The sequence below is a fragment of the Pantherophis guttatus genome, chromosome 1 (assembly GCF_059756535.1).
Source record: "Pantherophis guttatus breed Tessera chromosome 1, ASM5975653v1, whole genome shotgun sequence".
In the NCBI taxonomy this organism is placed as follows: Eukaryota; Metazoa; Chordata; class Lepidosauria; order Squamata; family Colubridae; genus Pantherophis; species Pantherophis guttatus.
The window spans coordinates 348,537,990-348,550,031 of record NC_142063.1 but is presented as its reverse complement, the minus strand read 5'-3'; positions in this window follow the sequence as shown (position 1 = coordinate 348,550,031).

Here is a 12,042-nt window from a genome sequence, read left to right as displayed (position 1 = left end):
TCCCACCCCACATCTCCAGCCTGGGATTGCAGGATTGTGATCAGGAGGAGTAAAACAATTCTTGACAAAAGTTGCAAAGAATGCAATGGGATGGTAGGGGCTAATTTCAGCTGGAGACCCCTCCCCAGCCGCCTTGCAGCCCTTCTCTACATAGGAAAGCCAAGGGGGGCCCCCCACGCCCCCAACTGCAACCAGGGGCCACAGGAGAACCATTTCCCTGAAGCGCTGGCGTGGCCAGGCCTGCAATCTTCACAAGCCACGTAAAACTAGAATTTTTCTTTCTGTTTGAGCAGCGACAATCTTGAAGTGTCTCTTATCCACACAAACAGGTTTTGCTGGTTTTTGTGGTGAATGGCTGGATCTTTGCACCACCCCCCCCCCGGTCACTCGGGGCTCCTGCCTTGCTTGGGTGGGGGGGGACAGTGGGGTGGGGGGGCTGCCGTGATTCCCAGGAGGTGAGGGTCTCTTCCAGTCTGCAAACCTTTGTGGGGGACGGGCTCTCCAGGGTGGGTTGAAGATGCAAAGCACCAGAAGAGGAACCGAGTTCGAAGGACGCATTAATCCCCTTTTTGTTTTCTCAGCTGGTTGCCTGGGCCAACGGCTGACTCGATACCTGATCCTCCAGGTTAGTCACGGGCCGTTAAAAGAAATAATTGCCGGTCTTTAATACTGGAAATGATATATTTGGGTGACTGAATCAGCACCTGGGGAATCTGTGCATTTTGGGGTTTTCTCTCTCCTCCCCCAGACGAGTCAGCCAGGCCGACGCCTCTCCTGAGTCAGGCCAGGTAGCAGGAAAATTAAATTTTTTCCCTCTTCCCAGGACAAACCGGAAGCACACCGGAGTCAGCTGCCTTGCAAAAGTCACGTTCAGGATTTCTGTCGATCGCACCAGACTTTCCTGTGCCGGCCTGAAAAGAGCAGTGGCATTTAAGGGGGGGGGGGGAGGGATGGGGGTGCAAAGTGGGGTTTTTTTCCCCCCTTGGGAAACAAGCCTCAAAGAGGCATGCAGGGATTGGGGAAGGCTGCTTTGGGAAGTTGTGGCATTTTCAACCAAAAGGCCATTTCTTACATCCTGGGGCGGTTCTGACCTTGAATGTGTCATTCTGGGTACCAGATTTTAAGAAATGTGCAATGGGACTTTGAGGATGATCAGGGAAAAAAACAGAACAAGGACCAGGGTGACATGATAGAAGGGCTCCAGTATTTGAGGGGCTGCCAAAAAGAGGAGGGGGTCCACCTATTCTCCAAAGCACCTAAGATGCAGGACAAGAAGCAACAGATGGAAACTCATCAAGGAGAGAAGCAACCTGGAATTATGGAGAAATTTCCTGGCAGTGAGGACAATTAACCAGTGGAACAGCTGGCCACCAGAAGTTGTGGTTGCTCCATCACTGGAGGTCCTTAAGAAGAGATGGAGGTTTTCAAGAAGAGACTGGACAACCATACACCATTTCTGACAGAGGGCAGTCCAGTCTCTTCTTGAAAGCTCCCACAACTTCTGAAGACAACTTCTGTTCCATGGGTTGATTGTTCTCACTGTCAGAAAATTTCTCCTTATTTCCAGGTTGAATCTCTCCTTGTTCAATTTCCATCCATTGTTCCTTGTCTGGCCTTCCGGTGCTTGGAAAAACAGCTTGACCCCCCTCCTCAGGTGGACTCTCGGAAGTCAAATCTGCCACCGGTGTTCAAATCCCGCTGCTCCGTTTACACATTTCATGGGTGAATTTGGCATTCCTCGCTTCCTTTCCACTCCACGAGATCCCCCTTCCCGAAAGGCCCTTTTGAATTTTTCACCAGCGCTGGCTCTGGGGCTGGGCTACCCTTGCCCAGGGTGTGTGTGTGTGAGGCTGGCAGAAGGGGCAGCTGGGGTGCCCAGCGTGGGGAGGAAGGCAGGCAAGGATGCTGCCCTTTAAATGTCACCGGTGCCCAGAAGACGACAGATCTCCAACGCTTTCAGGCCTGCTGACTTTCCTTTTCGGGGTGGGGGGTGGGTGAGCGGGGGGTGGAGGAACAGCAGGGGAGTGGGGATTAAGAGTGAAATCCTGTCTCTTCTCTCCGCCCTCGGGATTCGGGCATTAGCTTCTGCTTTAATCGCTGACCCACATGTCCATAGGGCAGGAGCTAATTCTCTCAAAATGGGGTGTCCCCCCCTTCCCCCTACTGCACTGGACCTTGGAGGAAATGGCTGGGGGGGGGAGGGAGGGGGCAATCTCACAGAGGCAGAAGAAAACAGCATCGGGGAAAAAGTGTGCAGAAGAGCAACTAAGGCGATTAAAGTCCTGGAGACAAAAACACAGGAAGAACTAAAGAAGAGAAGGACTGGGAGGGGAGGGGGGGCATGACAGCAGGATTGCAATATTTGAGGGGCTGCCTCAAAAAAGAGGGGGTCCAACGCCTATTCTCCAAAGCAGGGGTCTCCAATCTTAGCAATTTTAAGTTCCCAGAATTCCTCAGCCAGCAAAGTCCACAAGACTTAAAGTTGCCAAGGTTGGAGACCCCTGCTCCAAGGCACCAGAAGGAAAGACAAGAAGCAACGGATGGAAACTCATCAAGGAGAGAAGCAACCTGGAATTAAGGAGAAACTCCCTGACAGAGAGGACAATTCACCAGTGGAACAGCTGGCCACCAGAAATCATGGGCGCTCCATCACTGGAGGTTTTTAAGAAGAGACTGAAATGAAAAGATTTGTCTGAAATGGGATAGGGTCTCCTGTTCAAGCAAGGGGCTGGACTAGAAGACCTCCAAGGTCCCTTCCAGCTCTATTCCGAATTGAAAATTGAAATCCGTGACCGGCAGGCCTGTGGTCGGCTGTGTCACTTGGGAACACATCCAGAGGGGGATGCAAATCGCGAGTATCTGCACCCTCAGAGCTAGAAAGGGGCTCACCCAAACATGCCAGTTGATCCTTTGTTTGAGCCCTCCAAGGGTCAGCCTTAGGAGCCCCTCCCCACCCCAGCAAGTCACACAGGCAGTCTGTCAGGTGTGAAAGACCAGGTTCAATTAAGCAGATTTATTGCTCAAAGCCACAGGAATCTTCTCCACTAAGATGAGGATCAACAGAATTCAAGGGAGGTTGGACTTAGTTTGCTTGTGGCTATGTAGGGATGCTAGACTGATGGCTCATTTCACTCCGCCTCCCCCGGCTCTGCCACTCCTTCTCCCACACTTATTTCCTTATCATCTTTTCCCCTCTTGACATTCCTTCCTTCCTTCCTTCCTTCCTTCCTTCCTTCCCTCCCTCCCCTTTCTTTTTCATTTTTTTCCTCCCTCTCATCTTTCCTTCAATCCCTCTGTTTTTTTCCTTTCTTATTGTCCTCATCTTTTTCCCATTTTCCTTTCAGGTCCGCAAGCAAAGGTTCAGCTCAGCTGAACTGAGCCTTCACTTTATTGCCAAAAGCCTCCGTGCAGGAATCTGCTCACGTAAAAGTGAGCTCCTTGCTTGGAGTCAGACAAGGGTCAACGGAGTTCAAGGGAGGCTGGACTTTCTTGGTGGCTACGTAGGGATTCTAGGCTGATGCTTCTTTTCATCCCGCTCTCTGCCAGGCCTTCTCTCTTTCTCTCTCTCTCTCACACACACAGAAAAACTACGACTCCCAACGCTCCCTCCAAACCCGCCAGCCAGCTCAGGGAGCAGCTGCGCAAGGGCAGGGAACACCCCCCATTAGCCTGATCTGTCATTGAAGGGCACTTTGCTCCTCTAATTCACAACAGATGGAGGGGAGGGGAAGGGGGGCGGAGGGCGGGATTTTCCCCTGCGGCGTTAGACTGGCATCTGTGGGGTAAAGAAAGTTCATTTGCAAGGCCAGAGGGGGGAGAGGGCTTCAGGCACCACCAGATGCCCACCTCTATTGCTCTGCAGAAGGGGGAGCTGCCCCAACCTTGGGACCCCCATCGGAGGATCCCAGCCTTGTCTCCCCATATCTTTTCTCCCCAGATTTTTTTATTGTTAAATTTATATGCTGCCCATCTCACTTTCGAGTTAATCCTGGGTGCTTATGACATCATAAAACACAATATAAAACAATTACTGAGTTAAATACATTGAAAAGCATTAAGCATTAAGACATTAACAAAACACTAGATAAAATGAAACCAATACGGTACATAAATGGGATTTTTTTCTTCTTTCTCTTCCTTACTTCCTTCTTTCCTTTCTCTTCCTTCCTTCTCTTTTTCTTTCATTCTTTTTTCATTCCTTCCTTCTTCCCTCCCTACTTTTACCTTCCTTCCTTTTTTCTTTCTTTCTTCTTTCCTTTCCTTTCTCTATCTTCCCCCCTCCCCACTATTCTTTTTTCTTTTTCTTCCTTCCTTCCTTTTTTCTTTCCTTTCCTTTCTTTATCTTCCTCCCTCCCTATGTCTTCTCTTTTTCTTTCTTTCTTTCTTTCTTTCTCTCTCTTTCTTTTTCTTCTCGCTCCCTCGCTTTCTTCATTCATTCTTCATTCATTCATTCGTATGCCACCCGTCTTGTTATCCAGGGGCCGAGATGCATTTTTCACTTCAGCTGCCTTGTTTTCTGACCTGAGGCTGGACGGTTGTAGTTGAGAACTCAGAAACTGATGCAAAATGATCCCTCCGTAAGAAATGGGAAGGCTGGCGAGTCCCCATTCCCGGGCCGATCGTGGGGCACAGCAGAACTGCCCGGAGTCCTGAAGATGGGCTTGCCGGCTTGTCTCTCTCTCTGCATCCATCCTCTCCATCCGGGGTTGTGGGTGCCCGCTGCTTAATCCTAGGCTGCCACTTGCCCTTGGCAGCTAGAAACGCTCTCTGCCTGTTGCCTGCCCTGCTTGGGAGGCATCACTGGGTGTGAAGGCTCAGCTTGGCACGCTCAGGGCTGCCCGGAACTATGTGCCCAGCAGTCATTGGGTCAAGGAGGCAGATGGCAAAGCCTTGCAAGGGCTGCCAAGGCCTCTCTCTGCTTTGGCACCTGTGACTGGCAGACAAGTGGACTATCACTTGTCCAGGTGCCAGGTGGCAGTGCCAGGTGGTGCCCCCGCAAGACCCCCAATAGTCAACTTGTCTGCCAGTCACCGATGGCTACACAGGGGGCCAGGAGTTAGTTGCCAAACTCTTAGCAACTGACTCATATTTATGACCGTTTTAGCATCCCACAGTCACAACATTTGGACTCTGGGCAACTGGCAGATAGGACGGTGGCAATGTCTCGGGGTCACGTGATCCCCTTTTGCGGCCTTCCAACAAAGTCAATGGGGAAGGCAGATTCACTTAGCAACCGTGGCAAGAAAGGACGTAAAACGGGCAAAACTCAACTAACCAATGTCTCACTTAACAAGAGAGACTTTGGGCTCAACTGAGGTCGTAAGTCGAGGACTACCTGTGTACGTTTAGAATATTTTAGATTTTAGGTTTCATATTTTGTCGTTTTAGCTCTTGTGCTTTTTATCGAAATGCGATGTGAATGTGCCAAACAAAACAAAACAAAACAAAACAAAACAAAACAAAACAAAACAAAACAAAACAAAACAAATCTATTTATATGCCCCTGCCCATCTCTTATGGTGAGTTGGCATGATTTTTATCATAAATGACAACGGGGCGATAGGAGAATTGCACAGACAGCTGTGGCTCTCCAGATGTGATCGCAACCTTGCCAGACAGTGGAGGTGTGTGGAAAAGCCACACTTGCCTGCCTTGGGTCTGGCCGGCACCGCCTGGCGCCACTCCACTCGGCTTACCCATCCGCTGTGCATGGATTCCTCTTTGCCCCCCGGGTAGGAAAATGGCATGCGGCCACAATACCCCCAATGATGCCATACCTTAAATACGCTTGTGCAGCTGCCTGCAGCCAAACCGGTGTGTGTGTGTCCCGACATATGGAATTTAAGCCCAAAGAAGAGGGCAGAGGGACCTCTTCTCCCGACGGCAGGACAAGAAGCAACGGATGGGAACTAATCAAGGAGAGAAGCAACCCGGAACTAATTTCCTGACAATTACAACAGTTAACCAGTGGAACAGCTTGCCACCAGAGGTTGTGGGTGCTCCATCACTGGAGGTTTTTAAGAAGAGACTGGGCAGCAATTTCTCTGGAATGGATCTCCTGTCTGAGCAGGAGGTTGACTAGAAGACCTCCAAGGTCCCTTCCAACCAGGGGTGAAATGCTCCCGGTTCGGACCGGCTCAGGCGAGTAGGTAGCGATGGCAGAGGGCAGTTCAGAGAACCGGTAGCAAAAATCCCTGCCACCGCCCCCGCCCAGCTGAGCCTTTTTTTTCTTTTAAATGGCTCTGACAATCCCAGCTGAGTTGCCTGCTAACCAGTAGCAAAAATCCCTCCCCCCCCCTCCAGCCTCCAGCTTGCTTACCTTAGCTGCTGGTTGCAACGCTTGCCTTGCTTCACTTGCTGTAATGCCTGCAATCCATTGCAACAGCAAGCAACTGAATCTTCCTGCCTGCAATAAAGCTCATTGGTGAGCAGCTCTATCTATCTGCCTGCCTGCCTTGCAGGGGTCTCCAACCTTGGCAACTTTAAGACTTGTGGACTTCAACTCCCAGAATCCCTCAGCCAGCTTTGCTGAGTTGAAGTCCACAAGTCTTAAAGTTGCCAAGGTTGGAGACTCGTGCTCTACATTTTCTTCACAAATAAATAATTGAAAAGTCAAAGGGGAGGCCGAAGCGACTGCTCCTGGGGCAGAGACCTTTGACCTTTGGGGGTCCCTAAAAAAGATGGGTGGGGGCCCAGAGTCAGCAAACTAGAGCCTGGCGGAGGACGGGGACTGGCTTTTTAATCAGGATGCGCTGCTGAAACGGGGCTCAAAATCATTTTTATTGTTTATTTATTTACTGGTAGTCCTCGACTTACAACAGTTCGTTTAGTGACTGCTCCAAGGCATTGAAAAAAGTGGGTTATTGCCATTTTTCACACTGTTGCAACATCCCCACGGTCACCTGATCAAAATTCAGACCTTCTTGGCAACTGGCTCATATTTATGACGGTCGCAGCATCCCGAGGTCACGTCATCCCCTTTCACAACCTTCTGACGAATAAAGTCCATGGGGAAGCCGGATTCGCTTAACGACCATATGATCCACTTCACAATTGCAAAATGAGTTGCTTAACCCTAAAACAGAGCAAAACCCACTTGACAAATGTTTCGTTTAACAGAACTATTGGCCTCCATTGTGGTCGTAAGTCGAGGACTGCCTGTATTTATTTATTTATTTCAGGAAATTTATATTGCCGCCTATTCACACACGGCGACTCAAGACGGCTTATAGGAATATAAAAACCTCATATATTAAACAATAAAACTAATAAAAGAGAATAATCACATAATAAATTTATAAAATGTGAATTTGTAAAATTCATCGGCTGCCCAGCTGACCTCGGGCTAACTGTGGGCATCTTATAAATGGTAAAAGAGAAACACTGTGCAATGCTGGCAAAATGTAAATAAAATTAAAATTAAAATAAGATTCAGAAGGAGAGAGTCTCCTGGATGTGGCTGAGCTTCTTTCTTCGTTCTCCGGACTGCAGCAGATGGCAGTGCCTGAAACCACAGCTGGGCTGAGATGACGTTGGGGCGCCTGGCAGAATCAAGAGGGCACTGACTAGGCGCAGGTGTTTGCCCTCCCCGGAGGCCCTCCTGGCACCCGGGCAGAGTCAGCTGAAAAACAATCTGAGCTGGCACTGCTGTGCCCAGGTGTGACACCCAGCGCCAAAGGGGGCCTTCTGAAGCAGCTGGTAAGAGCAGCCGGCTTTGCCTTCCCAGCTGGAGTGGGCAGCAAGTGAAGGTGGCAAAGGCGGCACGGTTCCTGGTTCTTCTTGCTGCCCATCCAATGGGTGAAGCACCCGAGAGATTTGGGGCAGGGAGATTCTCCGGATCAGGGGTCTCCAACCTTGGTAACTTTAAGCCTGGCGGACTTCAACTCCCAGAATTCCCCAGGGGAATTCTGGGAGTTGAAATCCGCGGGGCTTAAAGTTGCCAAGGTTGGAGACCCCTGCTCTGGAGAGTGTTGCTAAGAGCAGGGAAATGAGAACAGGAAGGGGGTCCACGACTTACGACCATTCATTTAGTGACCGAAGTTACAACAGCGCTGAAAGGGGTGACTCATGACCCGTTTTTCACACTTACGACCGTCGCAGCATCTCCACGGTTAAGGGATCAAAATTCAGATGCTTTATGACGGTCGCAGGTTTCTCGGTGGGGGGGGGGCGGGGGAGGTGGTGATCCCCTTTTGCGACCTTCTGACCAACAAAATCAAGGAGGGAGCCAGATTCACGGAAGAACCACGTCACTAGCCTAGCAGCTGCAGGGATTCGCTTAACGACGGTTGCCAGAAACATCGTAAACTGGGGCAAAACTCACTGTCTTGCTTAGCAACAGAAATCGGGGGCTCAACTGAGGTCATACATTGTGACAGAAGGAAGCCATGTGGTCGTCCCCTCCGTCTGTAGCCAAGCTTGAATTTACGCAGCTGCTGGGCCTTCATGTGGTCTAGGAACGCTGGGCATCACAGTCAAAGGCCGGCAGAAGCCAAGGGACCACGATGGGGCGAAAAGCTGCCCAGAGAAGCCCCATTTTGCCAGCTGCTCCGCTCTCCTTTCTACTGGGCACTACAAGCAGTCCGTGGCTTATGGGACTGGCATTTCTGTCGCTAAGCGAGGCGGTTGTTAAATGAGTCGCACCCAGCCTCATGACCTTTTTGCCACAGTTGCTTAAGCGAATCATATGGTCCTTAAGCGAAACCCGTTTCCCCCCCACTGACTTTGCTTTTGGGGAAGTCCCAAGCACCCAAATTTTGATCACGTGATTAGCTACAACGGTCCTAAGTGTGAGGATCGGTTATAAGCCCCCTTTTTTCCACCACCCTCATAACTTTTGAGTGGTCATTGAGTCGACTGGACGCTCTGCCGCGTGGGGCTGCCCTGGAAACAGGGGTGGAGGCGTTATGCCCCGTTTTCTTCGTGCTCCTCCTGGCATCCTGGCTCTGGAGGAGGCCTGCCGGGTTCGGCAAGTCACGTATTTTGCCCAAGCTACCTGAAAAGCCCTTTGTGCTCCTTTGCATGTTTTAGCCAAGCCAGGAAGGCGGCCAGGGCATCTGGTGCCAATGAAGGAGGAGAGTCTGCGCAGCTCAGGGTGGAGAGGGAGGGGCCTTGGGGCTCTCCCAGCTTGGCGGTTTTCTTGCAGGCGTTTCATGACCCAACCAGGGAACGTCATCAGTGCTAGAAGGGGGGGGGGGTTGTGGGGAAGAGGAGGAGAAGGAGTATAGGATGAGGGGGAAGAAGAGGAAGCTGAGGGGTCCTTGGTGCTCTCTGACCTTCGATGTTTTCTAGGAGACGTTTCATGACCCAACTAGGGAACATCAGCAGCCCCTGCACCGGCATCACTGATGATGTTCCCTACTTGGGCTATGAAACGTCTGCAACAAAACAACCAAGTTTGTTTGTTGCACCAAGGACCCCTCAAAACCATCACCGCATATCAGAGGCCACCAGGAGCCCCCACCTCCCACTCCACCGCTTTGCCTTTAGCAAGGCCCTGGGAGGGACAGAGGGGGGATCAGGACCCCCCTCTTGAAATGAGCCTAGCCCCATCCGTTTGAACCATCCAGACCCCCCCAAAGGCCCGGCTATGGAATCAGGCCTGGGGTTCCCAGGGAATGGAGATGTGCCCACCGCTGCGAGTGCTCATACTTTGCCCAGGGCTGGTATTTTTTTTTATAGCATTTTAAAAAATCTGGATTTTATATTGATTGTAGGTGTTCAATTGCTGTAAGTTGCATCTTGGGAGATGGGCGGCTGTACAAATTTGATTTTTTTTAAAAAAATAAATCACAAACCCAGAAGAAACCTGGCTGAGACACCCTTGAGCCGCCAGCCGAGAAGAGGCTGCCCAAGGACCCCCAAAGCCCCCTGGGGGTGGGGGGTCTGGAGACGACCGCTTGGAAGGGAAAGGGCTGGTCTGCTGGCTGGGGCTGCCCCCTTGTGGCCAGGCCTCTGAATAGCAACGGCTTCCGGAAACCTATCACCTATGGCTCTTCCAACATCATCCAGATGTGGGCTTGTATCACCAAAGAAAACAAGATGAGTGTTGGAAGGGGCCTTGGAGATCTTCTAGTCCAGCCCCCTGCTCAAGCAGCAGGCCCTACACTAGGGGTATCCGACCGTGGGAATTTTAAAACTTGTGCACCAAGAATTCAATGCTGGCTGGAGAATTCTGGGAGTTGAAGTCCACAAGTCTTAAAAGTTCCCAAGGTTGGACACCCCATACCCTACCTCCACCATTCCAGTCAAAGGGTTGTCCAGCCTCTCCTTAGAAACCCCCCCCCTGCTGGAGCACCAACTTCTGGTGGCCAGCTGTTCCACGGGTTAATTGTCCTGTCAGGAAATTGCTCCTTAATTCCAGGTTGCTTCCTCTCCTTGTAGAGTTTCTTCTTGTCCTCCCATCAGGGGCTTTGGAGAAGAGGTTGTCCCCTCCTCCTTCGTGAAAGCCCCTCAAATATTGGAAGATGCTATCAAGATACCATCGTGCCAGCCCTGGCCCTTCTCTTTTTCAGACATACCCAATTGCGGCAACTGTTCTTGATGTATTTTAGCCCCCCGTCTCCAATCATCTTTGCTGCTCTTTGCACTCTGAGCAAGAGGCAGAGCCCCCCCCCCACTTTTATCTACCCACCATCAGACACCCCACCCCCCTCCATTGCTGTCCAGCAGCTCCTTGGCTGGGTGGAGCCCTATATGGACTCAACTGCCCGGAAGGGCCACCCATGCGCTCCCACAGAGAGGGCCTCCTCGGGGTGCCATCAGCCAAGCAATGCAGGCTGGTGACCCCCAGGGGGAGGGCCTTCTCTGTGGGGGCTCCCACCCTCTGGAATCAGCTGCCCCCAGAGATAAGGAGAATCCAAGACCTCCGTGCCTTCTGCCGTGCCCTTAAAACTTTCCTTTTCCAACAAGCCGGCCTGGCCTAACAAATCCTTTAAATGATTTTAAATTTGTTTGTCTTTTTAAATTTTGGGCCAAATTGAGATATTTCCTTTTAAACTGTTCTTAATGTATTTATTATGTGTTTTTATTTGACTGTACACCGCCCTGAGTCCCTAGGGAAAAGGGCGGTATATAAATTTGAAGTAAATAAATAAATAAATTGACCCGTCGCCTTCGGTTTCTTCTGCCTCTCCTCGCCCCTCCCTGGATGGACCCCACAGGACCGACTGTCTCACTGTCTCTAGCAGCAGCAGAGGCCGGCCACGTCCGGACCCAAGGCCCGTCTCACCTTCAGCGGCAGGTGTTCTGGTAGACTGCCCCGAGCCTTGGGGCTCAGCATGCCTGAGTTTCTCCTCCTTGGAGCCCCTGGTTTGAAACCCCTGCCCCGCGGGCTGAGCTGAACAACCGTAAGGCCGGTGGGTTTATGCCAGGTGGCTGACAAGGCCTTCACACCCCGGTTGACAGGCGAAGGGAGAACCTGACGGTCTGGTTCACACAACCTGGGGAGGCCGCATTTGGCCCGGGTGGAAGACCCTGGTCCTCGGCCTGCTCTTCTCATCCTGGCTCCGTCCAGAGAAAGGATGCCAGGCGCGTCATGCCATGTGCTCCCAGTCCTCCACCTTGCCTCTTGCACAATATTACAGCTAAACCTCGGCTTACAAGTGCGTTCAGTGACTCTTCAGAGTTACAGCGGCACTGAGAAAAGTGACTTATGACCGTTTTTCAGAGTTATGACTGTTGCGGCATCCCCGGGGTCAAAGGTCAGGGGCTTGGCAAACTTGCTCATAGTTGTGACGGTCGCAGGGGGCCTTTTGCAAAGTCAGTGCATGAGCCAGATTTCACTTAACAGCCAGATGACTGGCTGAACAACTAACCGCTGTGGCAAGAAAGGTCGTAAAATGGAGCAAAACTCACTTAACAACAGTCTTGCTTAGCAACAGAAATCTGGGGCTCCATTGTGGTTGTGAGGACTACCTGCATTGATCTGATCTGCAGGCTGCCCATCTCACCTAGATAAAGGCATTGCAGACTTTATATTAAGTTATGGTGTTTCGGAAAAAGCACCTTTGGGGCAACCAAGACCCGAATGGCTAAGAACCT